The 25,161-nt window shown below is 40.4% G+C and overlaps 1 pseudogene; it reads left to right on the plus strand.

Moving 5' to 3' along the window:
* The first annotated feature begins 18,218 nt into the window (after positions 1 to 18,218).
* On the plus strand, positions 18,219 to 24,958 carry LOC145545641 (small ribosomal subunit protein uS2 pseudogene; annotated as a pseudogene).
* Positions 24,959 to 25,161: the final 203 nt, after the last annotated feature.

Here is a 25,161-nt window from a genome sequence, read left to right on the forward strand (position 1 = left end):
CCCTCTGTTAGATGTAACACTTTGATCACATAATCTCCTCTGCTGAGAAACTCTGGTGGCTTGCCGTTACTCTTGGAATACAAAAAAAAGAAAAAAGAAAAAGGCTTTAAGACTTCTGAGGTCTGGCTCCTCACTGCCTCTCCAAAGTCAATTCGTGCTGTGCTCCTGCTCCAGAGGCAAGAGCCATTTGATATTCCTCAGAATTTTCTTCTATCTCAGAGCCTGTACTTAGTCAGTACTCTTCCTTCTGCCTCTGCCTAGACCACTTTGCTCAATTCGCTCCTCTTCGCCTAGTAAATATCTTCTTATTCTTTAGATCTCAACTCAGTATTCCCTAAATTCCCTTCTTCAAGTAGGTTTTCCCCAACCTCTGATTTGATCAGCTCCCTCTTATTAGAGGGGCTTCTCAGGTGGCTCAATGGGCAAAGAATCTGCCTGTGATGCAGGAGACACAGGAGCCGTGGGTTCAATTCCTGCATCAGTAAGATCCTGGAAAAGTACATGGCAACCTACTCCAGTATTCTTGCTTGGAGAATCCCATGGATGGAGGAGTCTGGTGGGCTACAGTCCACAGGATTGCAAAGATCATGTATGACTGAAGCAAATGAGCATTCATGTCCCTTATTAGAAGGGCTTCCCAGGTGGTGCCAGTGGTAAAGAACTCTCCTGCCAGAAGACATAAGAGAAGCAGGTTCAATCCCTGGGTTGGGAAAATACCCTGGAGGAGAGAATGGCAACCCACTCCAGTATTCTTGCCTGGAGAATCCCATGGTCAGAGGAGCCTGGTAGGCAATAGTCCATGGGGTTGCAAAGAGTTGGACATGGCTGAAGTGACTAAGGCACACATGCACATTCTTACTAGAAACTCAAGTATGAATTCCCTCTTTTATAGCATTTATAAAACAGAGGCTATTTTACATTTGTTTGTGTGATTATTAAAGTCACTCTGACTGTCCTCACTCATTATTTTACCTTCAATGTTTAGTGCAGTGAGCAGAACACAGTGAATCTCTTAAATATTATTCTGATTAGTTTGCTGATGCCAGACAGGAGGCAGTATTTGGACAAGGCCCAGAGCTTATATGATATCACCAATTTCTCAAAACAATCATGTAAGGGAAATAATTTTTCTGTTTGATCAATAAGGGAACTGAGGACCAATAAGATTCAGTTCAGTTCAGTCACTCAGTCGTGTCTGACTCTTTGCGACCCCATGAATCGCAGCACGCCAGGCCTCCTTGTCCATCACCAACTCCCGGAGATTACCCAAACTCATGTCCATCGAGTCGGTGATGCCATCCAACCATCTCATCCTCTGTTGTCCCCTTCTCCTCCTGCCCTCAATCTTTCCCAGCATCAGGGTCTTTTTAAATGAGTCAGCTCTTCGTATCAGGTGGCCAAAGTATTGGAGTTTCAGCTTCAACATCAGTCCTTCCAATGAACACCCAGGACTGATCTCCTTTAGGATGGACTGGTTGGATCTCCTTGCAGTCCAAGGGACTCTCAAAAGTCTTCTCCAGCACCACAGCTCAAAAGCATCAATTCTTCGGTGCTCAGCTTTCTTTATAGTCCAACTCTCACATCCATACATGACCAGTGGAAAAACCATAGCCTTGACTAGATGAACATTTGTTGACAAAGTAATGTCTCTGCTTTTTAATATGCTATCTAGGTTGGTCATAACTTTCCTTCCAAGGAGTAAGTGTCTTTTAATTTCATGGCTGCAATTACCATCTGCAGTGATTTTGGAGCCCAGAAAAATAAAGTCCGCCACTGTTTCCACTGTTTCCCCATCTATTTGCCATGAAGTGATGGGACCGGATGCCATGATCTTAGTTTTCTGAATGCTGAGTTTTAAGCCAACTCTTTTACTCTCCTTTTTCACTTTCATCAAGAGGGTCTTTAGTTCTTCTTCGCTTTCTGCCATAAGGGTGGTGTCATCTGCATATCTGAGGTTATTGATATTTCTCCCGGCAATCTTGATTCCAGCTTGTGCTTCCTCCAGCCCTGCGTTTCTCATGATGTACTCTGGATATAAGTTAAATAAACAGGGTGACAATATACAGCCTCATACTCCTTTTCCTATTTGGAACCAGTCTATTGTTCCAAGTCCAGTTCTAACTGTTGCTTCCTGACCTGCATACAGGTTTCTCAACAGGCAGGTCAGGTGGTCTGGTATTCCCATCTCTTTCAGAATTTTCCACAGTTTCTTGTGATCCACACAGTCAAAGGCTTTGGCATAGTCAATAAAGCAGAAATAGACGTTTTTCTGGAACTCTCTTGCTTTTTCAACGATCCATCTGATGTTGGCAATTTGATCTCTGGTTCCTCTGCCTTTTCTAAAACCAGCTTGAACATCTGGAAGTTCACGGTTCACGTATTGCTGAAGCCTGGCTTGGAGAATTTTAAGCATTACTTTACTAGCATGTGAGATGAGTGCAATTGTGTGGTAGTTTAAGCATTCTTTGGCATTGCCTTTCTTTGGGATTGGAATGAGAACTGATCTTTTCCAGTCCTGTGGCCACTGCTGAGTTTTGCAAATTTTCTGGCAAATTAAGTGCAGCAATTTCACAGCATCACCTTTGAGGATTTGAAATAGCTCAACTGGAATTCCATCACCTCCACTAGCTTTGATTAAGTAATTTATTCAAGATCTTCAACTGGTAAGTGAAAAAGGCATGATCTAATTCAGGCTGTGGACTGTAGTTAGGATTTTTTACCTACTCCTATTTTTTACCTCTCCTATTCTTTTTCCTCTGCTACCAGCATCCCACTTTCTTTTGTAGAAATCACACAAGATGATTCCAAGTCTTTTAGGAGGGATTGTCATTCACAAGTCTTTGTTCCCCACCTTCGTCCTTCACTAGAGGCCTGGGTTTAGAATCCTGGCCAATCCCCTGATTGGTGATGTATGGCTACATCACTTGAGATGGACCAATCAGAATCCACTGAAATATTTTCCTGCTAAAGTTACTTGGAAAGGTTACCTTCTTCCTATGGATTTGCCACAAGCTACAGAAATGTGAAGCTTCCTTTATCCTATTGATGTCTGGTTTGACCAGCCTTAAAAATGCTGAAAGATAACAGTTCAGAGTGTTCTTTGAAAATCCAACAGTTCTTATATTTAGGGAATACTATCAAACTCATTAGTTTATTTTTTCTTGATTATAGAATACAGATTAGAAAATATTGCCAAGGATAGGACATACTTAAATAATACTTAAACGCTGACTACCATCAGCATTCTTTTCCCTTTACAGGTACCTGAAAATTAATCACAGGTCCAATTTAAAAACAACAGTAAATAATTACATTCCTGAAAAAAGTTGTAGAATTAACTCATTTATTCATTAATGAATTCATTTGACAAATATTTTAATTCTTTCGGTAATTATAACATAATTTTTAATTACCTCCAATAATCTCCTCTAAAATGTATTATTCATTTCAGTCCTCACTACCACACTTCAGAGCTCATGAATTTCATTTAAAACTATTTGAACAGATTCACCTAATGTCTTCCCATCTCTGGTCTTTTCTTCTTCCCATCCACTTCATCATCACTGTCAACATTACAGTAGCATCCATAATAATCTAGGCACAGTACCTCACAGTCTATAAATGTAGTCTGATTCTCCATAACTAGAGAATAAAATCTGAAGTTCCCTGCAATTTGGCCACAATACATGTTTGTAGCTCCCTAGACTCATCAATTGTACTAGCTACTTTCTTCCAACTAGCCATATTGGACTTCTCAACATTTTCTCTTTGACACCTTTGTTCCTGTGTTCACATTGTTCCTTTTGCATGGAGTAGCTTTTTCTCTATTTTCTGCCTGAAATCTCCTTTTCATCATTTAAATCCTGGTTCAAATAACACTTCCTCTTAGAAGCAGAGTAGTTGCTCACTCTTTATAACATTCATTAGGCTTACAATTAATGAGAAAGTTATTTGGTAATCCATGAGCCCTCATTCAGAGAAGGAGAGAAGGATACTCTCAGTATGTGCTGAGCAAAAGAATAAAATGAGCTGTGGGAATTTGATGGGAACATTCAAGCGAGAGAATATGCACATGGGGGCTTGATAATAGTTAGCTATGTTTCATGTGATTTTTTTTTTTTTTACTAAAATGTTAGCAAATATGTTTTGACTCAAAGTTTTATTTTTAATAAATATAATTATTCCCTTCAACTTATATAAATGCTTTTATGTCTTTCTAATCCTTAAAGTTTTCAGAAACAGTTATTTCACTATTTCTAGGTTTTAAAACTAGAAAAGAATTTTGGTAAAATGTGTTTTACACAGTTCATCTACAGATGAAGATTTGAGGCCACAGAAAGTCTTATTTGAAAGAGGAAGAGAACATTTGTCTCCAGCATTGACTTATGAAACACTTTCCAGCTAGTCCGGAAGTACTACTTCCAAGAAATCCAGATCAAAGAGTAAATATTTTACCTTGTTTACAGTAAAGAGTGATTATTAATAAGATAATGATTTTAAGGTTATTTCCAGAAGAATTTCTAGAGAAGAGAAAAAGGTAGAATTGATTTTCTAATTAACATGTATTTCTGGGAATATTCATTTCTATATACATATATATACATACATATATATGATAATCAAATACCATCAGCTGTTATAATTTTTAATATTTTAGCTGTTATAATTTTTAATATTTTACTACAAGTCCCTCTTCTCCAAGACATTTAAAAACATATTATGTAATTCCACATTTTTACAGAATTTTCCTTGATATTGACATCCATATATGTCCCATAACTTTTATATGTATTAGATAGATTAATTTAGGGTGATGTTTTTATCAGTGATGTTATTCTCTTCACTTATCTGATTTAAAAGAGATGTGTGACTCGAACTGTAGCAGTGTTCTTTTTTACATTGTACTTTTGAAATGTGTTCTCTAATGAATCATTTAAACAAGAAGTTGCTAGCGTATGGCTTATTTCCTAATTGATAAGTTTCTATATTCAACTCTTGAATGGCACAGTTAGTGAACAGTATAGAGACATAGACAAATGCACTGCTACTGCTGCTGCTAAGTCGCTTCAGTCATGTCCGACTCTGTGCGACCCCATAGACGGCAGCCCACCAGGCTCCTCTGTCCCTGGGATTCTCCAGGCAAGAACACTGGAGTGGGTTGCCATTTCCTTCTCCAATGCATGAAAGTGAAAAGTGAAAGTGAAGTCGCTCAGTCATGTCCGACTCTTCGCAACCCCATGGACTTCAGCCTACCAGGCTCTTCTCTCCATGGGATTTTCCAGGCAAGAGTACTGGAGTGGGGTGCCATTGCCTTCTCTGACAAATGTACTAGTACTTGGTAAAGCTCTATCATGAAATGTATTGTGACTGCCCTGGTTATCTCCCTTTAAAAATTATAAACAGGGAATGGCAGGGAAGCTGTCATGTATTTGGAACTTTCCTCTTTCTTCTTTTGGAGCATGGTGGGTGAAAAGAATTTGACATTAAGGCAGCTAGAGAACAAATAAACTTTACTCTTTATTGTAGGTTCCAAAGTCTCAAACAAGCATTGTAGATACTTTTTTTTTTTAAGTGGATGTGCAAATTGCTTAGACAAGTAGCAGATTTTTCATGTCTCCCTCCAGCGTCATCAGACCACTTATCAAGTTTGGATAAAAGACTTTTTATTAACAATGTACCTTATTATCTATGTTTTCCCTCAGCGAGAAACTATTTGCAATGACCCCATCTTTAGAGGTTATGCAGATCTTGACCACTTTTCAACCTAGTCTGCAAAGGCCTTGAGGGAAGAGATGGCTTTCAGAATTGAGAGATCCAAGCTTTGAATGGCTGGTAAGCCCTAGACATTGTCATCTTAGCCATATACACCAGCCACCTTCACCCACCTTTCTTAAAAACATTTTTTTTTTTTCCATTCAAATCTGTTATTCCATACTATGGAGGCTCTCATAACAAATCCTTGGTACCAGCTTTCTTATTCTGAGGCGTGTACCCAAGGTGAGACAGTAGATAAAAATAAGATAATCATTGTCATAATCATTAATTTTTAAATATATATTTTCTTTTTCATTTATAAAGAATTCATGCTTAAATTGGATTGATTTTTACTATGATATCTTTCATTTACCTTAAAAATATGCAGCTTGGTACTGTGTGTATGTTATTTGATGGAGAGTACATTCCACGTGCTGAAAACATCCTATTCAAGAATTTTAGTCTAGGGCTGGCCAGCTAGCTTTCAAGCTAAAAGTTCCATGTACTATGAGATGCTAATGTACGCACTTCTATCATCCATATCTATGCTATATAAATCTAGCTTATTTCATAGATGGCAAATAAGTTAGAAATAGGAATATTCGATATTATTCATAAACAGCTATATGGCAAATAATTTTTCAGAGGTGAAAATGCTGGCTTATTGATCAACATCATTAATGTAAGAAGACAGTCTCATTGGTAAAATTAAAGCTCTTCAGGATATGTGCACTGACTAAAATTGTTCTAGAAGCATAGTCATGAACAGGGTGTAATAATTCAAGGAGGCCTGAAACCTTTGGAAGTAAAAATGATGCTTAAGACTTGAGTCCTAAACAGATTGGTTCCAGCTATCGGGTAAGAGAGTTTCTAATGATGTGTTTGTTTTGAGTAAATGTTTCATGTGACATGTTAATGGAACACTTAACTGTACTAAGAGCTGGAACTTTATCAAGCTATAAAGAATACTTGGTGTGACCTGATTTATGCCTATTTGTCATTATATCGGGGCTTCCCTGGTTGCTCAGAATCTTCCTGCAATCTGGGAGACGCAGGTTCAATCGCTGGGTTGGGAAGATCCCCTGGAGAAGGTCTATATGTGTTGCACAATTTGGTCTGTGATTTGCTTTCAACATGATCTGGTAGCCACATAATCAATCTACCATAAGGAATCTAAGAGTTGTGCATATTGAATTGGCTTGAGTCAGTTCATAATGGTTTATGGAGCACTTACCATGTACTTTGCATATATTATTTAACCTCTATTCTAATCTATACAATAGTTCTCACTTTACTCCTTGCACAACAGTTATTGTTTGGTTTTGGCAAACCACCTATGTACAGGATGATGCTAATCATTGTCATTATTTAGAGAAAGAGAAGTAAGATAATTAAATCGAGTTGAACATGACTTAGCAACTAAACTACTACTACTATGAGGTGGGCATAATTACCTGTTTTACAGATAAGGAAACTATAGCCACAGAGCAGTTAAGTGACTACTCAAGGACATACAGATAGAAAGTGGCCAGTCTTGGATTTAACCTGTGCCTGAATGACTTTAAAACACCATCCTTCTAACCATGATGTTTTACTGCATTCCCTAATGATTTTTTCTTGTTCATAGAAGAATTTAGGGGCTAAGAAGTGAGTTAAATATTTCTGATAGTACAGTATCTACTTTGCAGAGTTTTCTCCTGGGGTCCAATGATAGAAAATAATTTGTCAAGTGTAGGGCATGCTGGATAGCTATCAGGACTCAGAGATAATTAGACACTTTTCAAAGCAAGACTCTCAGCATGGAAAATGTCCTTAAGGATTTTGATTCAAATGACTGATTTCATGACAATGAAGGGCTCCAAAAGCAAAGCAGTGCTCTTTTATGTAGAGCACAGGAAATAGTTAGGCTAGCACTGAGTCTTTTCAGGGCAAACATTGGAAGCTTAAGATTATCTGTGCTGATTTTTCCCCTAATCCACCTTATCGCGTTTCTGGATACCCGACCTCAGTATAGCTTGTACAATATCATCTCTGTAACCTTTGTGTGTGTCGGCTTATCTTGATCAACTATCAGTGCAAAGTGAGAAGCTGCCTTTCATCTGGTTTCCAATGGTGCTAACTAGGAAAAAGAGAAACTAAAAAGTTTGCATTGAGCAGAAATAGAGTAGTAAAGGTATTAAAGCACCAACAGCTAACCTAAAGAAGGCATTTTGAGGAAGGAAGGCTTCCTAGGGAGAAAGTTCACTAAAGAATATCGACAACATAGTAAGTGGTGAACAAAAAGGGTTGGTTAAAATCTTGATTATTTGCAGTGGTACAAAGTTTTCCTATTTGAACTTCAATAAAGAGTTTTTGTCAATTCATCCTTACGCTGAAGCTGTTCTCCTAAATCAAATACATCAAATATGTGGCTTTGTTAAGGAAGATAATCCTTGAACTCTTAGCAATATAAGCAGAACTGATTAAAAAAAAAAAATAGAAGGTATGATGGTATATAAGCCTTTTTCTCTGAAAAGGAAACAGAACATGTATGACTTCTGGAGACCAGCTAAATCAGGTAGAAGAGCAGAGAGAGGCTTTGTAGCCAACAATGGAGGAAAAAATGAACAAGGAAGTTATAAAGTGCAAAATGATTGATTTTACAATGTGCATTATATAAAAAGAGGAAGTATATTTTGTGTCTAATGTCTTCCTTTTACACTGTGTTGTAATGAAAAGAACATTAGCTTTGCAGTCAACAGACCTGGGATAAAATCCTGGCTTTAGTACTTTCTGCCTAGGAAATTTAGAGCAGGTTCTTAAATCTCTCTGAGCCTCAGTTTCCCCATAGGTTAAATGGAACTCCCAGCATCCATCACCTAGAAGTGTTGAAGCCTATATCTGTCATAAACCTTCTTTTTGACTTTGGGAAACTCAACTTTTCTGAGCCTCAGAATCTCCATCTGTAAAATGGGAATAGTCATGTTTCCTGGCTCCAATCTAGAACTTTTCCTGCACAGGCAGACGAAATATATAGGACTGACTCTCTTGATGGTTTTTTTCTCTGTCAAGTTAGAATAAAAATGACTACCTAGTAGTAGTTGCCTTCTAAAGATTAGAGTAATACATTTCAAGTTCGTAGTTCATCAGTTCAGTTCAGTTGCTCAGTCATTTCCAACTCTTTGCGACCCCATGGACTGCAGCACGACAGGCTTCCCTGTCCATCACTGACTTCCAGAGCTTGCTCAAATTCATGTTCATTGAGTCAGTGATGCCATCGAGCCATCTCATCCTCTGTCATCCCCTTCTCCTCCTGCCTTCAATCTTTCCCAGCATTAGGGTCTTATCTAATGAGTCAGTTCTTCGCGTCAGGTGGCCAAAGTATTGGAGCTTCAGCATCAGTCCTTCCAATGAATATTCGGAACTGCCCAGCTCCTAGTTCACAGAAGCAGGCAATAAATGATACACAGCTGGGATGCAGTAAATGTTTGGAGTACATTGTTAAATCCACATTAGATCTATTGGTGGGATTGGCTTACTCAATACTTGTTTTCATAGGGAAAAATATATGCCATAGCAGACAACATAGGAGACAAAAATTTCCCATATTTAAACTGTTTGCTACTTTTTGAAGCATAAACATATCCTTGTGGAGAAGGATTTATACATCATACTCTCTACTTTCCAGAAAAGGCTGAGATCCAGAGAAATTTAGCGGTATTCTGCAGAAATGGTATGATTCAGAAGGATCAACGCTGGAATCTGGATTCCTGAATTCTGTCCCAGAAAACAATCTTTCCATCATAAAACATTCTCCCTGTCTTATTTTTCTGGTATAACGTTCAAGAAATCTTGTTGGGATAAATTGTAAGAGCAAGAAGTAAGCAATCAAGATAGGCTTTCCTCTAATGAGTTCATGATGTGTTGATGCCCTTGCCTTATCCTTTTTTTTTAATGGAAAAATGATGATGAATTCTCTATAACATTTAGAGAGGAACAGGGGACATACTTTGCTAAATTGAATGGATTTGTGTCACTATCAGCTTTGAGACTCGAACTGATTTCAGACCCTTGAAAGCTGAAATAGCAAAATGTTTTGTCTTTCTTTGGGAAAAAATATCAAAGTTTTTAAGATCAGAAATCAAATTTCTCAACTTGAAACAGCAAAGAAAAAAATAAATATTTTGATGAATAAAGCAATTGGAATAGTAACAAAATGATTAAAATTTCTTTGAAACAGAAGTCTTCTTATCAAACATGGTTACTGACTATATAGTGTTTAAAAGCATTGGGTTTGTAAGAATCAAGTCCAAACTAACTTAGATTACTTAAAATAGTTTATTAACCTCAGTTAACTACTTAAATACTTGATAAATTTTTTCTTTGCAATATTAAAATACTTTTAGAAAGTAACAGAAATAAAAAATATGTAAATGTATATATAAAATATAATATATATTTTGGTTCAATTCAACTGGCAATTTAACTTAACCTACAATTCTCAAAGAGAACCTGTTCTCTAGGGCATGATACTGGCCCTAAGATAATACAGGTCCCTGTCCTTGAGGAATTCAGCTTTATGGTAATAAAATCTTATAGTTACTAACTTTTATTGATCTCTTATTATATATCAGCCAGTTTGCCAAGAGTTTTGCATATGTTTTCCTTTTTTTTTTTTTTTTTGATTGGTAACAAGTGGATTTATTCAGATACAGAGAGAAGCACCCTCCACAGACAGAGTGTGGGCCATCACAGAGGGAGAATGCAGTGGCAAAAAATGGTGTGGTTAGTTTTTTAGGCTGGGTAATTTCATATCCTAATGAGTGGAAGGATTAGTCCAACTATTAATGGGACGGGGTGGAGATTTCCAGGATTTGAACCATTCCTTGGTCTTTTAACAGTGCCTTGGGAACCCAGAGTAACCTCAGATATGCAGAAGACACCACCCTTATGGCAGAAAGTGAAGAAGAACTAAGAGCCTCTTGATGAAAGTTAAAAAGGAGAGTGAAAAAGTTGGCTTAAAGCTCAACATTCAGAAAACTAAGATCATGGCATCTGGTCCCATCACTTCAGGGCAAATAGATGGGGAAACAGTGGCTGACTTTATTATTTTGGGGCTCCAAAATCACTGCAGATGGTGACTGCAGCCATGAAATTAAAAGACGCTTACTCCTTGGAAGGAAAGTTATGACCAACAGCATATTAAAAAGCAGAGACATTACTTTGTCAACAAAGTTCTGTCTAGTCAAGGCTATGGTTTTTCCAGTAGTCATGTATGGATGTGAGAGTTGGACTATAAAGAAAGCTGAGTGCTGAAGAATTGATGCTTTTGAACTGTGATATTGGAGATGACTCTTGAGAGTCCCTTGGACTGCAAGGACCTTGATCCAACAAGTCCATCCTAAAGGAGATCAGTCCTGAGTGTTCATTGGAAGGACTGATGTTGAAGCTGAAACTCCAATCCTTTGGCCATTTGATGCAAATAGCTGACACATTTGAAAAGACCCTGATGCTAGGAAAGATAGAGGACAGGAGGAAAAGGGGATGACAGAGGATGAGATGGTTGGATGGCATCACCGACTCAATGGACATGAGTTTGGGTAAACTCCAGGAGTTGGTGATGGACAGGGAAGCCTGGCATGCTGCAGTCCATGGGGTTGCAAAGAGTCGGCCACAACTGAGTGACTGAACTGAACTGAATTGGGAACCCAGAGACCCCAGAGAAACTGAGACATAACTGTGTTTGAGTGTCTCCTGTGGAGGTACAGGTCAGCAGTGGACTGCTACAGAGGCAGGGGCTCTGGGAGCAGTAGACCTGGGTATGGCATAAGCCCTCTTGGAGGAGGTCACCATTAACCCCACCATAGAGCCGCCTCTTGTAGGGCACAAACAAAATCTTGTGTGCACCAGAACCCAGGAGAAAGGTGCAGTGACCCCACAAGAGACTGATCCAGACTTGCCCATGACGGTCCAGCAGTTCTCCGGTGGAGGCGTGGGTCAGCAGTGGCCTCCTGCAGGGTTGGGGACACTGTGTGCAGCATTGTGGGCACAGGACCTTTTGAAGGAGGTCACCATTATCTTCATTACCTCCCCCCCATAGTTTGGCCTCACGACAAATAACAGGGAGGTGAACATAGCCCTGCCCATCAACAGAAAATTGGATTAAAGATTTACTGGGCATTGCCATGCCCATCAGAACAAGACCCAGTTTCCCCCTCAGTCAGTCTCTTCCATCAGGAAACTTCCATAAACCTCTTATCTTTCTCCATCAGAGGTCAGATAGAATGAAAAAGACAATCACAGAAAACTAACCAGTCTGATCACATGGGCCACAGCCTTGTCTAACTCAATGAAACTATGAGCCATGCTGTGTAGGGCACCCAAGATGGATGGGTCATGGTGGAGAGTTCTGACAAAACATTGTCCACTGGAAAAGGGAATGGTAAATCACTTGAGTATTCTTGCCTTGAGAACTCCATGAACAGTATGAAAAGGCAAAAAGATAAGACACTGAAAGATGAACTCCCCAGGTTGGTAGGTGCCCAATATGCTACTGGATATCAGTGGAAAAAGAATGAAGAAATGGAGCCAAAGCAAAAACAACACCCAGTTGTGTATGTGACTGGTGATGGAAGTAAAGTGTTGCTGTAAAGAGCAATATTGCATAGGAACCTGGAATGTTAGGTCCATGAATCAAGCAAATTGGAAGTGGTCAAACAGGAGACAGCAAGAGTGAACATTGACATTTTAGGAATCAGCGAACTAAGATGGACTGGAATGGGTGAATTTAACTCAGATGACCATTTTATCTACTACTGTGGGCAAGAATCCATTAGAAGAAATGGAGTAGCCATCACAGTCAACAAAAGACTCTGAAATGCAGTGCTGCTGCTGCTGCTAAGTCACCTCAGTCATGCCCGACTCTGTGCAACCCCATAGACAGCAGCCCACTAGGCTCCACCGTCCCGGGGATTCTCCAGGCAAGAACACTGGAGTGGGTTGCCATAATTGGATGCAGTCTCAAAAACGACAGAATGATCTCTGTTTTTTCCAAGGCAAACCATTCAATATCACAGTAATTCAAGTCTATGACCTGACCAGTAAGGCTGAAGAAGTTGAAGTTGAACAGTTCTATGAAGACCTACAAGACCTTCTAGAATTAACACCCCCAAAAGATGTCCTTTTCATTATAGGGGACTGGAATGCAAAAGTAGGAAGCCAAGATACCTGGAGTAACAGGCAAATTTGGCCTTGGAGTACAGAATGAAGCAGGTCAAAAGCTAATAGAGTTTTGCCAAGAGAATGCGCTGGTCATAGCAAACACCCTCTTCCAACAACACAAGAGAAGACTCTACACATGGACATCACCAGATGGCCAACACTGAAATCAGACTGATTATATTCTTTGCAGCCAAAGATGGAGAAGCTCTATACAGTCATAAAAAATAAGACCAGGCGCTGACTGTGGCTCAGATCATGAACTCCTTATTGCCAAATTCAGACTTACATTTAATAAAGTAGGGAAAACCACTAGACCTTTCAGATATGACCTAAATCAAATCCCTTACGATCATACAGTGGAAGTGACAAAGATTTAAGCGATTAGATCTGATAGACAGAGTACGTGAAGAACTATAGACAGAGGTTCATGACATTATACAGGAGGCAGTGATTAAGACCATCGCCAAGAAAAAGAAATACAAAATGGTTGTCTGAGGAGGCCTTACAAATAGCTGTGAAAAAAAAGAGAAGCAAAAGACAAAGGAGAAAAGGAAAGATATAACCATTTGAATTCAGAGTTCAAAGAATAGCAAGGAGAGATAAGAAAGCCTTCCTCAAAGATCAATGAAAAGAAATAGAGGAAAACAATAGAATGGGAAAGACTAGAGATTTCTTCAAGAAAATTAGAGCTACCAAGGGAACATTTCATGCAAAGATGGGCATGATAAAGGACAGAAATGGTAAGGACCTCACAGAAGCAAAAGATATTAAGAGATGGCAATATTGGAAATAAAAGCAAAAATAAACAAATGGGACCTAATTAAAATTAAAAGCTTTTGCACAACAAAGGAAACTATAAACAAGGTGAAAAGACAGCCTTCAGAATGGGAGAAAATAATAGCAAATGAAGCAACAGACAAACAATTAATCTCAAAAATATACAAGCAACTTCTGCAGCTGAATTCCCGAAAAATAAATGACCCAATCAAAAAATGGGCCAAAGAACTAAACAGACATTTCTCCAAAGAAGACATACAGATGGCTAACAAACACATGAAAAGATGCTCAACATCACTCATTATTAGAGAAATGCAAATCAAAACCACAATGAGGTATCATTTCACACCAGTCAGAATGGCTGCTATCCAAAAGTCTACAAGCAATAAATGCTGGAGAGGGTGTGGAGAAAAGGGAACCCTCTTACACTGTTGGTGGGAATGCAAACTAGTACAGCCAGTATGGAGAACAGTGTGGAGATTCCTTAAAAAACTGGGAATAGAACTGCCATATGACCCAGCAATCCCACTGCTGGGCATATACACCAAGGAAACCAGAATTGAAAGAGATGCGTGTACCCCAATGTTCATCGCAGCGCTGTTTACAATAGCCAGGACATGGAAGCAACCTAGATGTCCATCAGCAGACGAATGGATAAGGAAGCTGTGGTACATATACACAATGGAATATTACTCAGCCATTAAAAAAAATACATTTGAACCGGTTCTACTGAGATGGATGAAACTGGAGCCCATTATACAGAGTGAAGTAAGCCAGAAAGAAAAACAACAATACAGTATACTAATGCATATATATGGAATCTGAAAGATGGTAACGATAACCCTATATGCGGGACAGAATGAGAGACACAGATGCATGGAACAATTTTATGGACTCTGAGGGAGAAGGTGAGGGTGGGACGTTCTGGGAGAATGGCATTGAGACATGTGTATTGTCATATGTGAAACAGAGCACCATTCCATGTTCGATGCATGTGACAAGGGCTCGGGGCCGGGGCAGTGGGATGATCCAGAGGGATGGGAGGGGGAGGGAGGTGGGTGGGGGGTTCGGGAAGGGGAACACATGTAAACCCATGGCTGATTCTTGTCAATGTATGGCAAAAACTATTACAATATTGTAAAGTAATTAGCCCCCAAGTAAAATAAATAAATTTATAAAAAAAAAAAAAAAAAAAAAGAACTTCATGACCTAGATAAACACAATGGTGTGATCACTCGCCTAGAGCCAGACAGCCTGGAATGCAAAGTCAAGTGGGCCTTAGAATGCATCACTATGAACAAAGCTAGTGGAGGTGATGGAATTCCAGTTGAGCTATTTCATATCCTGAAAGATGATGCTGTGAAAGTGCTGCGCTCAATATGCCAGCAAATTTGGAAAACTCAGCAGTGGCCACAGGACTGGAAAAGGTCAATTTTCATTCCAATCCCAAAGAAAGGCAGTCCAAAGAATGCTCAAACTACCACATAATTGCACTCATCTCACACGCTAGTAAAGTGATGCTAAAAATTCTCCAAGCCAGGCTTCAGCAATATGTGAACTGTGAACTTTCAGATGTTCAAGCTGGTTTTAGAAAATGCAGAGGAACCAGAGATCAAATTGCCAACATCTGATAGATCACTGAAAAGGCAAGAGAGTTCCAGAAAAACATCTACTTCTACTTTATTGACTATGCCAAAGCATTTGATCGTGTGGATCACAGCAAACTGTGGAAAATTCTTCAAGAGATGGAAATACCAGAACACCTGACCTGCCTCCTGAGAAATCTGTGTGCATGTCAAGAAACAACTGTTAGAACTTGACATGGAACAACAGACTGGTTCCAAATTGGGAAAGGAGTACGTCAAGGCTATATATTGTCACCCTGCTTATTTAACTTATATGCAGAGTACATCATGAGAAACGCTGGGCTGGAGGAAGCACAAGCTGGAATCAAGATTGCCGGAAGAAACATCAATAACCTCAGATATGCAGATGACACCACCCTTATGGCAGACAGTGAAGAAGAACTAAAGAGCCTCTTGATGAAAGTGAAAAAGGAGAGTGAAATGTTGGCTTAAAATTCAACATTCAGAAAACTAAGATCATGGCATCCAGTCCTATCACTTCATGGCAAATAAATGGGCAAACAGTGGAAACAGTGTGAGACTTTATTTTTTGGGGCTCCAAAATCACTGCAAATGGTGACTACAGCCATGAAATTAAAAAATGCTTGCTCCTTGGAAGAAAAGTTATGACCGACCTAGACAGCATATTAAAAAGCAGAGACATTACTTTGCCAACAAAGGTCCATCTAGTCAAAGCTATAGTTTTTCCAGTAGTCATGCATGGATGTGAGATTTGGACTGTAAAGAAAGCTGAGTGCCAAAGAATTGATGCTTTTGAACTGTGGTGTTGGAGAAGACTCTTGAGCCTCTTGGACTGTCAGGAGATCAAGCCAGTCCATCCTAAAGGAAATCAGTCCTGAGTGTTCATTGGAAGGACTGATGTTGAAGATGAAACTCCAATACTTTGGCCACCTGATTCGAAGAACTGATTCCTTTGAAAAGACCATGATGCTGGGAATGATTGAATGAAGATGACAGAAGGGGCCCTCAGAGGATGAGATGTTTGGATGACATCACTGACTCGATGGACATGAGTTTGAGTACGCTCTGGGAGTTGGTGATGGACAGGGAAGCCTGGTGTGCTCCAGTTCATGGGGTCACAAAGAGTTGGACATGACAGAGTGACGGAACTGAACTGAACTGGAGCTGTCATGGCACTTCTGGGTGTGTCATTTCACTTGCTGATTAAGGATCAGGATCTAGTCTTGTCTGCCATCTTCTTCCCATCTGATTCTAATCAGTTTATATTATGTGCTTGGGCTATGTCATTCTTTCAAAAGTTGTGCCCTGCCCCTTTCCCTCCTATTACGTTCCCCCCACAGAGACTTTACTCCTATATTCTTACGGAAAACAGAAGGGCCATCTTCTTTAATTGTTTCCAGGCTGAGTAGAGGCATCCTCCCTGCTTATCAGTGAGTAAATATCTCTGGATCCCTGACCTAGGGGCCCCAGGGGCAGGGAAGCTCCTTGTTTTAGTCCACAAGGGCTGAAATCCCTACATAGCCATCTTCTTGATGTAGAACTGTTGTAACTGGTTTCTTAGTCTTTTTTGTATCTTTTTGATGATGAAGCATTTTGTACCAGCACCAGTGTACAGAAATATCTATAAATGACAAAAGACTCAAAAGTCATGCTCAAATATCCGATTATAGTGTAAGATAAAGTTTGGTTGCAATAACCAGAATTACAAATGATCCCATTTAACATAACATACCAAATAACCCTAGTTAAATATTTCTCTCTGAGATTCCTCAGGAGTCCTCTAAAACATCCCAAAGTTAGTTTTTAGTCAGATGAATCATAAGTCACAAGGAGACAATACTTATTCCCTATCCAAAGTTATAAAGATCTCAAAAGCAAATATAAATCACTTACAGGTGAAGAGACTCATTTCAATTTGTTTGTCAGAAGTAGCATTTCAAGAATCCTTTGAGAGAGAAACCAAATCCAATCTTGTCTTAGCTTATTCCTAACAAAATCCATTTACCCAACTAAATTTCATCCAATCTTACAAAATCCTCATCAGCTTCATATAAAGCCTTGATTACTTTCCATGTTTGAGCTTGTGAAATCATAATCTTTTTACCTAACATATACTAATGCTTTGACTTATTAACCCCCTATTTTTAGAGCAACTTTTCCCCTTGGTTTAGCAAGGTTGTTGCATTTCCTCTGTCAAAGCCTGGGACTTTTAAAACTGCCTGTGTTTTATCTGTTGGTATGTAAGCTGCTTTCTTTGCTTCTTGGTCAACTCGGTGATTTCCCTTTCCAATTTCAGACCTGAGAATCTGAGACTGATGTTCCCTACAGTGAACAACAGCTATTTCATGAGACTCTTGTGTAGTAACCATTAGCTAGACATCTTTGGCCAGACCTGGGACCTTGGAATTCCACATTCCAGGGTCTTCTATCTCAACTTCAGATTCAATCTGTCCCTTTCTGTCTTCTGTTAAAATCATCTGGCAATGAGGGTGGTTCCTTTGCCCTTCCAGAAACAGAGTGGCCCCTAACTTAGTTAATAAATCTCTTCCCATTAAAGAGATGGGACAATCAGGCACAAACAGAAATGAATGTAAAAACAGCTGACCATTAGCCATTAGCATTGCACAAAACAGGCTCCAGAACACTGTGTCCCTGTTCCTTCCCCGACAACCCCATTACATATTTCTTATGATTGCTAAGGTTTCCAATCCTTTGAGTTAAGACTGAGAAGGTTGCCCCAAGTGTCTGTAAGAAAATTTACCAAGCAGCCGGCTACATCAATGATCACCCGAGGCTGGATATTAGTTTTGTAGACGGTATCTCCAGGCAGAGCCACTTTTGGCCTTAGGTCCCGTCAGTCTTCTGATTGCTAAACCATCAATGGCTGAGGGGTCCCTGTCGGTCTCTGGCATCTGGGGCATTCCCTCTGCCAATACCCTGGCTGCTTGCAAAGGACACATCGACCACAGTCTTCCCTCCAGTGCCCCTTTTGTCTACACAGGGTACACTGGCCTTGTATGGGTACCCATGGGCCTTGTGATCTGTCAGCACCAGATTGGTGGTCTTTAAGCAGACAAAGCCATTGCAATCATTTGGGTCTCTTGTGTATTTCTCTGGGTGCATTCAGCCTTTTCAGCCATATCCTGATTATTGAAAACCAAATGAGCCAACTGGATTAAATCATTCATTGGAGTCTGAGGACCAGCAGTTGCTTTCTGAATTTTGTGCCTGATGTCTGGGGCAGACTGGGCTATGAAATGCATAGCCAGAAGGGCCCGTCCTTCAGGGGAGGAGGGATCTCCATTTGTATACTTTCTTAAAGCCTCCAGTAATCCCCTTTGGAAAACTGCAGGATTTTCATCCTGTCCCTGTTGGACCTCTTTCACCTTTTCATAGTTAACAAGCTTTACTGTAAGTTTCTTCATACCCTCTATTAAACAGTTAATCATTCGATCCTGTGTATCTCTATCAATAGAATTCAGCTGGTAATTCCATTGTGGGTTTGCCTAAGGGACAGCATCGTTCCTCACCTGCTGCACTGTATGGTCCTGTCTGGCTCATGGCGCGGTGCCAGTTGGTCTGCAAGGCCTCTGGCTGCCAGTATTATACCCTGGTTTTCCTCAGGGGTGCACCAATAGGATAGTAAAATCTGTAAGTCCTCCCAGGTGAGATCAAAAGATCTCACTCACTAGTAGGGTAAATTCTAAACGTTCAGGGTCCTCAGAAAAACTTCCCAATTTGTCCTCTGCCATACTTAGATCAGATATTGAGAAAGGTACATAGACTCTTATTGTTCCTCGAATTCCATCAGGAACTTCTCTCAGAGGCAAAACTATAGGGGTAGTTGGTTGGTGACTTAGATCTTTGACAGTGCTAGCTGAGCCAAGGATCCTGAATATGGGTGGGGCCTGTTTTCCATCCTTAGCTGTGTCTTCCCCTGAGGCAATGGTTCCTCCCAGTAGTTAAGGAGTAGCTGTGGCTCCTCCTTGTAAAGGATTTAATCTTTAGATGGCTCTAGAGAGTAAATTAGCTAAAACATCTTTTGTGTCCTTACTAGAATTATCCCTCAGAGCTACACACACCTTAAATCCTTTGTGGATCTAATACAAGGTCTAAATACAAGGCCATGAAAATTCAAACATGTGGAAGCTCACTCCATTTAAATTTCCTTCTACAATATAAATCTAGCTGCAATATAGTATTATAACTCAGGGACCCATTTAGTGGCCACTTCTCTTGGCATCCTAGCTCATATTGTGGCCAAACATGATTACATAGCCTAACAAATTTCTTTGGTTTTAATCCCAGTAGTCTGAATTTTTCCCAATCCTGGAGGATTAGACCCAGGGGGTATTGGTTGGGATTGATGCTGCCTGACCCATTTCAGACCCAAGCCAGAGATGATGCTTCTAATTCCCGTTCTATTCAAAATTGTACCCTTAAGTTAGAATCCACCACACAATTTGGTCAAGATTTGCACTTACGATTTTAGGTGCTATCCCTTCCAAGGGAGTCTCCCAACCAGTTGTTAGTACCCAAAAGCTGTTGCGAAGAAATGGCACAAAGACATCCCCAGTGGTGTTGATGATGAGCTGGAGGTGGTTTAGCTATAAGTTGGGAATAATGGGTCAACACTTGTAAGGGTAAGAGGGAGGGGAATAAAAGCAATCTTCTGGGGTTAACGGAAGAAACAGAACAGAAATGAAAAAGAACAAAAACTGTAGGAGAAAAGCCTCAGAGTCAAAGAAAACAGTATAATTCTGTCCTGGACCTGCTGTTGGACATGCATAAGCATTTGGAATTGACCTGCCAGTCACAATAAGCAGACAACAGCAGGGCATTCTCCTCAGTATACCTGGCTCAGGTGTCCCAGGGACCTCTTTAGGACCAAGACCTAACGCTAAACCTTTTCTTACCTTATCACCATCCCTTCATGATTGCCAGCTGAGACCATTTAACACAGATTGGGACTCGAACCCATATACTGGAAATTGAACACAGCCAATACCCGGTTTGGGACTTGAACCCACATGGCTGGAACTCAAACCCTGCCAAAACCCTGCTTGGAACTTGAACCCACGTGGCTGGGACTCAAACCCAGCCAAAACACACAGTATCTGGTTTCAGGACCTAATGAAGCTCAGGTTCTTGATATCTCATCGCAGAAAGAATTCAGTGAGAGACAAAGTGATAGGTAAGGAGTGGATTTATTCAGATACAGAGAGAAGCACACTCCACAAATTGTGGGCCATCGCAGAGGGAGAATGTGGCCATGTTTTCTTATTTAATCCTCCCATGTCAATCCTTTAGAGATTTGCACTTGATCCACCAATTTTTTAGATGAGGGAACAGTGTTTTAGGTTTAGGAATTTATCCTAGGACACAGAGTTCATAAATGGTTTATTCTATTGACTTAATTAATGTGTTAATACAAATATACAGACATAAACAAGTAGACTCACACAAGTAAACACAAATACTTGCACATTCTACTTTTTAAAAGAGTATGAATATATTTTTCCTTTTTAAAATGAAACAAAGGTGTTTGTTGTTATTATTGTTTCTCCTGTCAGCTTATGCTTAAATAAGCAGCAGTTCCATCCTTGTGTAGAAAGGTCAATGCATTTATAGCCACACAGAGGAGTGCTTAAGTCTCTTGTGGCTACTAACTCAAGTATCAAATGCTCTGATCCTAAAGCTGCACTTTGTTCATTTTTTTTAAAAAAAAAGATTAATTAAAAACAAAAGGCTATTTAAACATAGGTTCATTTCATAATAAAACTTCTCATCTTAAAGCATATTTGTGCTTTTCCTAGGGAACTGTGGTAGTAACATGCTTTGAATATACTTAGAACTGTCTTTTTAAAAAGGATCACAAAGGACCTTAAACATAGGTGCCTGAGGAGCACAAGTATAGGAGGAATATTTAGGGAAACAAGTGGACAGACCCTGATGCTGGGAAAGATTTAGAGCAGGAGGAGAAGGGGACAACAGAGGATGAGATAGTTGGATGGCATCACCAACTCAATGGACATGAGTCTGAGCAAACTCTAGGAGACAGTGAAGGACAGGGAAGCCTGGTGTCCTGCAGTCTATGGGGTCGAAAAGAGTTGAACACAACTGAGCAACTGAACAGCAACAAATGAGACTTTACAAAAGACAGACTTCTCAAAATTTTACTTAAAGTTTTTGGATAGAAAACACTTGATAGAATATTTAGAAAAATATTGAGAGATATCTAATTCTGTTCATGCATTTAAATAGTAGATTGAGTGGCTATGTTAGTTTACTAGGCTGCCATAATGAACTACCACTGACTGGGCGGCTTACACAAGAGAAATGTAATTTTCTTACAGTTCTGGGGGCTGAAAGTCCATGATCACAGTGTCAGTGGGGTTGGTTCTTCTGAAACTGCTCTCTTCCCTTGCAGGTGATTACCTCTTGCTGTGTCCTCACATGGTTGTCCTTCTGTGCATTTGTGGCCTGGTTTTCTCTTTGTGTGTTCAAATCTCTCCTTATTATAAGGGCTGGCTTCCCAGGGGGCTCAGTGGGTAAAGAATCCACCTGCATGCAATGCAGGGGACGCAGGAGATGTGGGTACGATCCCTGGGTTGGGAAGACTCCCTGGAGGAGGGTATGGCAATCTGCTCCAGTATTCTTGCCTGGAGAATCCCATGAACAGAGGATACTGGTGGGCTTGTACAGTCCATAGGGTCACAAAGAGTTTGACATGACTGAGCAACTGAGCACATTATAAGGACAGCTGTCAGGGGTTCGTTCACCCTATTGCCCTCGTTTTAACGAGTCACCTCTTTATAGGCCCTCTTTCCAAATACAGTCATATTCTAGGTATTGGGGATTAAGGCTTCAACATATATAACATTTTGAGGGGACTCAGTTCAGTTCCTAAGAGTGAGCTGTAGCTGCAAAGAGCTCTGAGTTCTCTCAGATCTACAATGCATTTTCTTCAAAAATTTCACTGCATGTAAATTGACCACCATTTAATTTGCTAGTCTAATGTTTTTTCCTAGGAGGCAGGTGAGGTGGTCTGGTATTCCCATCTCTTTCAGAATTTTCCACAGTTTGTTGTGACCCACACAGTCAAAGGCTTTGGCATAGTCAATAAAGCAGAAGTAGATGGTTTTCTGAAACTCTCTTGCTTTTTCGATGATCCAACGGATGTTGGCAATTTGATCTCTGGTTCCTCTGCCTTTTCTAAATCTAGCTTGAACATATGGAAGTTCACGGTTCACGTACTGTGGAAGCCTAGCTTGGAGAATTTTGAGCATTACTTTGCTAGCATGTGAGATGAGTACAATTCTGCGGTAGTTTAAACATTATTTGGCATTGCTTTTCTTTGGGATTGGAATGAAAACTGACCTTTTCCAGTCCTGTGGCCACTGCTGAGTTTTGCAAATTTTCTGGCAAATTGAGTGCAGCACTTTCACAGCATCATGTTTTAGGATTTGAAATAGATCAACTGGAATTCCATCATCTCCACTAGCTTTGTTCATAGTGATGCTTCCTAAGGCCCACTTGACTTCGCATTCCAGGATGTCTGGCTCTAGGTGAGTGATCACACCATCGTGGTAATCTAGGTCATGAAGTTCTTTTTTGTACAGTTTTTGTGTGTATTCTTGCCACCTCTTCTTAATATCTTTTGCTTCTGTGAGGTCCATATCATTTCTGTCCTTTATTGTGCCTCCTGAGAAATCTGTATGCAGGTGAAGAAGCAACAGTTAGAACTGGACATGGAACAACAGACTGGTTCCAAATTGGGAAAGGAGTACATCAAGGCTGTATATTGTCACCCTGCTTATTTAACTTATATGCAGAGTATATCATGTGAAATGCTGGGCTAGATGAAGCACAAGCTGGAATCAAGATTGCTGGGAGAAATATCAATAACCCCAGATATGCAGATTACACCATCCTTATGACAGAAAGCAAAGAAGAACTAAAGAGCCACTTGATGAAAATGAAAGAGGAGAGTGAAAACGTTGGCTTAAAACTCAACATTCAGAAAACTAAGATCATGGCATCTGGTCCCTTCACTTCATGGCAAATAGATGGGGAAACAATGGAAACAGTGACAGACTTTATTTTGGGGGGCTTCAAAATCACTGAAGATGGTGACTGCAGCCATGAAATTAAAAGACGCTTGCTCCTTGGAAGAAAAGCTATGGCCAACCTAGACAGCATATTAAAAAGCAGAGACATTACTTTGCCCACAAAGGTCCACCTAGTCAAAGCTATGGTTTTTCCAGTAGTCATGTATGGATGTGAGAGTTGGACTATAAAGAAAGCTAAGTGCCGAAGAAGTGACGCTTTTGAACTGCGGTGTTGGAGAAGATTCTTGAGAGTCCCTTAGACTGCAAGGAGATCAAACCATTCAATCCTAAAGGAAATCAATCCTGAATATTCATTGGAAGGACTGATGCCAAAGCTGAAACTCCAATACTTTGTCCACCTGATGTGAAGAACTGACTCCTTGGAAAAGACCCTGACGCTGGGAAAGATTGAATGCAGGAGGAGAATGGGATGACAGAGGATAAGATGGTGGGATGGCATCACTGACTAGATACATATGAGTTTGAGCAAGCTCCAGGGGTTGTTGATGGAAGGGGAAGCCTGGTATACTGCAGTCCATGGGGTAGCAAAGAGTTGGACACAACTGAGCAACTGAACTGAACTAACTGCATGTTTTTATTTATTAAAATGATATTCCTGCTTTTCTGCATTCCCCAAGAAAGGGGTCATACAGTGTTGTTCTGGGTTCCCCTTGTATGTTAAAGGAAAACGATCACAATATTTGGAGCCATTGATGTCCTGCAAATGAGAAAGGAAGGTATCCTCAAATTGTTTGCAGCAGGAACCCACTTAGGTGGCACCAACCTTGACTACTAAATGGTCTATAAAAGGAAAAGTGGTGATGTTACTTCTTACACCTACTGAGAGTAGCCTCCGCTGGCAGCTCCTGCCATAGTTGCCATTGAAAGCTGGGCTGATGTCAGTGTCATATTCTCCAGGGATACTGGCCAGCGATCTGGGCTGAAGTTTGCTACTGCCACTGGAGCCATTCCTTTTGCTGGCTCCTTCTTTTCTGGAACCTTTCCTAACTCTATCCAGGCCTCCATTCCGGAGCCAAGACTTCTAGCGGTTACTGGCCCCAGGATGATCTTGGAGGGGTCTTCTGTTAACCGGTCTCTCATCACCATTTCCCAGTGACTCTCCTCTGTGCTCTGTGGACAGCACCGTTCTCGAGCAACAACAATGGGTCCGCCGGGTGGATGCACGGTGAGAAGTTCTGCGCATGCGTGCCGCCGACTCCCGTGAGCACCCTCCAGAAGGTCAGCCTGATCTCTACTCTGCAGAGGTGATGAGTTGGCTGCTGCAGGAAAGGCCTTGACTCGGGAGGAAGTTCAGGGTGAATGGACTGCTCCAGCTCCCAAATTTACTGCTACTTGACCTGAAGTTGCAGATGGGTCTGCAGGTGTCCTCTGGACCCATCCCTCAGTTCCTACTGAAGACTGCCGCGCTCAGCCCAACACCAAGGACAGGATTGCAGCTCCCACTGCTTAGGCCACTGAACAGGTAGGAAAACCACTGAGTGGTCTTAAGTTGCTCTTCCACAGACCCTTAAACAGGAAATGGAAATAAGACAGGCAGAAAATAAAGTTTCCTAAAAAAAAAAAAGACATTTCTGAATTAGCTATACACACAGATACATATGTATGATATGGGGGTATATGTATATATCCTCATGTATATATGAGTGTGTTAAGGTAATAGAGAAATAGAGAGAGAGCTGTGATTACATCTA

This window comes from Giraffa tippelskirchi, chromosome 4, assembly GCF_054371585.1.
Source record: "Giraffa tippelskirchi isolate mGirTip1 chromosome 4, T2T-mGirTip1v1.2.pri, whole genome shotgun sequence".
Taxonomy (NCBI): Eukaryota; Metazoa; Chordata; class Mammalia; order Artiodactyla; family Giraffidae; genus Giraffa; species Giraffa tippelskirchi.